At 40.2% G+C, this 5,330-nt stretch overlaps 1 pseudogene; it reads left to right on the top strand.

The window, feature by feature from the left end:
- Positions 1 to 2,831: 2,831 nt before the first annotated feature.
- Positions 2,832 to 3,674, top strand: LOC101587830 (annotated as a pseudogene).
- The last annotated feature ends 1,656 nt before the right edge of the window (positions 3,675 to 5,330 follow it).

Here is a 5,330-nt window from a genome sequence, read left to right as displayed (position 1 = left end):
TTATCCATTTCTTTCTGTGCTGAAAAATCAAACCCAGATGATATATCATACACAAATACTCTACTACTGGCTGCATCCAAAGCCTACTTCAGTTTCTTTCTCTATATTTCCAAGGGATAATCTGTCTATATCACTCAACTTTGTGCAGAGCCATGTACTTCTTATGATTCTGAAAAAACATGAGAATTTAAGCCAGATTCTGGATGCAGTGGAGTTACACCTCATTAGAACGAAAGGGCTGACAGTGGGAAAGCAGGTGGAAATCAGGGCAGACATGTTCATGAGCCACCAACTAGGAACATAGAAATTTAAAACAGAAACATAAAATAAGGAGGAAAGGGTGTAAAAAGACACAAAGGTGCACACAAGGAAAAGGACACTTTGGGTGGCCCTAGTCTCAGGGGATGATTTCTGGGAAACATTTATTCTACTGATATATTGGACCTGTTGCTGGTGCCTGTGCAGTATAAAAATCATGGAGCAACTGGACCAGATCATAAGCCCAGAGCACACAATTTCAGGGAATAACACGAATGCTGAATACAATGCCTCTGTGATTTCATCTGCAAAATCAGAACAGTAGTACACAAAATCTTTTACCTTTGTGATATTTCTGCTATTATATTTACCAATGGCATAAAATGGAAACAAACAATGTAACAACATACAGAGTTTCCAATTGAGGAAAATGGAGAAGCCAATGTGCTTGGGAAGTTTAGCATTAAGCTCCTTCCAGCTGGAGTTCATGGGACTGATCTTCACAGTCTGGAAGACACTCAGAAGGCAGGTTGTACTGAGTGACACACCCCTGGCCACTCTGTAGACATACAGAAGAAGTGTGCATCTAAGAACATGAGAGAAATACATTATGCCAAAGGCTTCCATTGTCTGTGACACTCCTTTAGACAGCATGATCACTGTGTTTGCTATAGTCAAGTGCTCAGCTATTAGATCTGTGGGCCTTAACCTGTATCCAGTGAAGCAGAGAGATAGATAATGGAAAAGAAGAACAACATTACCTAGGATTCCAGTGACTGTCTGAGTCAGAAAAGTCATTCCTATTGCCAAGTCCCTAGGTGCCATTGTGGATTTCAGAATCATGAGCACATCAGTTATTTGAAATAGTAAACTTTCAGTGGTTGTGGATGCCTTGGGATTACTGGAGACAACAGATTTGGGAAGAGGTGGCTAGAAGTTGGTAAAAGTTCCACTGCAAGTTAAGTTGCTGCTAACTTGGGTGAAGCACTGATGAAAGTAAGCAAATGAAAAGAAAGCACATGAGAGTTTTGCCTTGTTATCAGAGGGATATAACTCTCAATGGATTAATAGCTATCACAAACAGATCACATAGTAAATTTATATAAGTTATGCATATACTTTCCTATATTTAAAATCATCTCAATTTTACCTAAAATAACTAAGACAATGTAAATGCTACATAAACAGCACTGATAGTATATTCTCTAAGAAATGCTGACCAAAAAATTTGCATGTATTTAGTTACTACAATTTTTGCAAAATATTTCCAGACTGTGTTTGTTGGAAATCTACAGATATTAGAAATGCTAAGTACACATAAGAGACTATAAGCATTTTTACAATAAATTTGAATAGTTACTATCCACACCACATAAGTAGATTTTTAATAGATTGCTTCTCTAAATGTTAAAGGAAAACTTTGTGCTCTTATGGTAAGAAAAGCTTATTTAAACGGTACACATTCAAGAACCACAAGACACACACTGCCCTACAATGACCCAAATCCTTCCTGTATGTGCACAGTTCCCCTGCACGCCACACCACTGATAGCCAATTAGCCACAGTAGACACTGACCCCAGCCGCGTGTAAGCCTCACAACCAGGAATGCAAATTCAGCATGTGGGCAGCATGTCATGGCAATCCTACATCCCTGGGGGCAAATCTCAGTTTTCACTGAGAATGGGGTCTTCAGAGCCAGAGAGTTCTTATGAGAGCTTGAGACTTGGCTGAGACCCCACACTCTCCACTTCACTGCTGGTACTCACAAGGGAGAGTGAATAAAGAATTCCCTGCAGTAGGATTCTTCAAAGAGCTTAATATGTAACTCCCAAATCACATGGATAATATACTGTGAAAGTTGAAGTGGCAGGAACTACAGTTCATTTCATTTGTAAGACAAAAAAGCTTTAGTATAGAGAAGATATTTGATTGAATTGGCTTAGATGATAGGGACAGAGTGGGGATAGAACTGTTCCCACTGTGTGATTCCGCAGGATCGCACATTAGAATCCTGGCCCTGTGCTAACCTGAGGAGACAGATCTAGAGTGCTAGACTTTAGTTTACATTAGTTTCTACACCTTATCAGTTTGTGTTGTTTTCATAGTACTCTATTTTACAATTTTAGTTTTAACACCCTCTTGCTTGGGCCATATATTTATTCTATGGGGCAATGTCAAATATGAAGAAAATTTGGAGATATGAATAATATGCATATTCACAAAATGTACTCATTTAAAATAAAGATTTGTCCTGTTTTTCTTTGATTTAATGAAAGAAATATAGGCTTACTGTTAGAGTTCTTTGAAGTTAAAAGTATTTACTTGTGTCAGGAAATAAAAATACTTATATGAATTCTTACATATTGTGCCATTTTATAAAACAGATATAAAATGCTCATATGTGACAAGATACTAGATGAAAAGCTATGTATTTTGAATTTTGGAATTATATACATAATCTTATCTAATTTGAGAACAGACACTTATCTGTTTTTATTATCTAACAGAATCTATCAGTAAGTTTCATTGCTTAAAGATATTAAAATAGAGACTCGAGAACAATACAGTCAGGATGGCTAAAGAGGACCCCAAGAAACCAAAGGGCAAGATGTCTGCATATTTCTTCTTTGTACAGACCTGCAGAGAGCAGCACAAGAAGAAAAACACAGAAGTCTCTGTCAATGTTGCAGAATTTTCCAAGAAGTGCTCAGAGAAGTGGAAGACGATGTCTAGGAAAGAAAGTCTAAGTTTGATAAAATGGCCAAGGCAGATAAAGTTCACTATGCCCAAAAGACATGAAAGATTATGGACCAACAAAGGAAGGCAACAAGAGAAAGGACCCCAGGGCTGGCCAAATAGCTCAGTGGATTAAAGCACCTGCTTAGGCAGACTCGGGCCAGGAGTTTGATCCCTGGGCCTGCTGTGCTGGCCCCACCCCCGGGGCTCACTGAGCTGGAGATTGAGACTGGGCATGGTGGCACCCACCTGTGATCCCAGCACTTGGGACGCTGTAGACAGGCTGATCACTATGAGTCCAATATACTCAGTGAGACCTTGTAGATCCTGTCCTAAATATAAAAAAAGAAAAAGGATCCCAACCCACCCAACAAACCACTATCTAGATTTTCACTGTTTTGTTCAGAATTCTGCCCCAAGATAAAATCCACCAACCCTGATATCTCTATTGACGATGTGGCCAAAAAGCTGGGTGAGATATGGAATCATTTAAGTAACAGTGAAAAGCAGCCCTACATCACCAAGGCAGCGAAGCTGGAGGAAAAGTATGAGAAGGACACGGCTGATTATAAGTCTAAAGGAAAGTTTGAAGGTACAAAAGGTCTTGCTAAAGTTGCCCAGTAAAAAGATAGAAGAGGAAGAAAAAGAATGTGAATCCTTTAAAGATCCTTTAAAGTAGGGGAATGCTGTGACTGACCATTTCTTAGGTTAAATGTCAACTGAATTGTGATCCTGTAGTCTCTCAAATGCTCTTGAAGTTAGCAGTAGTTGCTCAATGTGGCCACAGGGGTCTGAAATGCTGTAAAGCTGTATCAAAGCTGTACATATTTCCGAACATTTTTAAATTGAAAAGGCCTCTTGTGTTCTCCTTGCTCTGTGCACTTGGCTGTGGCTGTGAAAAGGCATTTGGAGATGTATCTGGCATTCGTTTTCTAAGTTGTAGGGTGATGTTAACAGTATTGTCAATTGGCTAGAGACCCTGAGTTACCAACTGTACATATCTGGAGCTTGTAGAAAGAACAAAGCAACCCAGGCAAACTCTCGATGCTTCCTGACTGGCACTGAAGCTGTGGGGCAAATGCCACTGAGAAGGGACCTTACATCTGTTGGTGCTGTGTCTGTGGCAGGCATCCAGTTAGCTTTTGTATACAGTGACCTAGCATCCTGCTGTCCTATCTTAGGTGGGGACTGAGAGGGCGAGCTGGCATGAGAAATGTTTGGATTCGTTGCTGTTTTATTTTTTTAGTTAAGTGCTAAAATGTTTGTTTCTGAACTGTAGAACTCTTCATTGGCAAAGAGTCAGAGAAGGCTCAAGAGGCTTCTGTACTTAACAATATTACATTTTTCAAAATCTCAGAAAAGTAAATAAATATATATATATTAAAATATACACTACATCATACTGAACAAGAATGCTATGCCACATAGTATTTATCAAGTAAGGTATTACGTTAAGATTCAATCATAGAGGAATTGGCGGTGGGATTAGTAGCTCAAAATATTTAAAGCAGAGAAAATATGGCAAGATACATTGTCACCAGTCACATGGATTACTTTCCTGAAATGCAGCTGCTCTGGCTTCCAGGGGCAGAGGAGACTTGAGGTGGTGCTGAGGGCTCCAGGGCTTCTGTGGAGACACAGTTACATCTTCATTGCAGAGTTCATAGGCCCTGTCAGAGATAGCTCTTCCATTCCAGGCACCACTGTGCTAGTCAGTGTATACACTGGGTTAGATGGTTCTTCAGATCCATTGTGCTCTTTACCATGAATGTGACAGTTTCACCTACACACTTCAGGTAACCCTGAATATTTTATCTGTGAATCCTGTAATGGAGAATACACAGCGAATGGTTTTAGACTGGCTAACCCAGCCTGAGGCACTTTGAAATACAACTTGTCTCTCTTGAAATAAATTCCAAACTCAGGAGACGTCAGTGATGCATTCAAGCAATTAAAGTAGGAGCCAAGGAGATTGACACAAGGCCTAGAAACCTTTACTGTTTTTACACCCTCAACTCACTCATGTCTCAGGAGCTATTTCTCCTTCTGTCAGGACCTCCTCCCTGGATTTCTTTCCATGACAGGCATGCTCACTGCAGCTCCACTAGACCCCTTTCCCTCACAAAACCCTGTATCTCTAAGGAAGCTGAAAATGCTCAACTCACTAACTTCTGGTGCGAGATGAAGGACTCAGTATGAAGATCTGGGAAGTCAGAGTGTGGGAGGGATGCAGCTGGACCCTAAGATCAAGCTTTTTGATCCAGTGATGTCACTCTCCAGAGAATGCATCCTCACTTCAACTTCTCAGAGAATAGCGGTGCAACCCTGGAGATCC

Source organism: Octodon degus, unplaced genomic scaffold (genome assembly GCF_000260255.1).
Source record: "Octodon degus isolate 3935 unplaced genomic scaffold, OctDeg1.0 scaffold00579, whole genome shotgun sequence".
Classification (NCBI taxonomy): Eukaryota; Metazoa; Chordata; class Mammalia; order Rodentia; family Octodontidae; genus Octodon; species Octodon degus.
The sequence above is the reverse complement of the archived record's forward strand: the minus strand, read 5'-3'. Positions and strand labels throughout refer to the sequence as shown.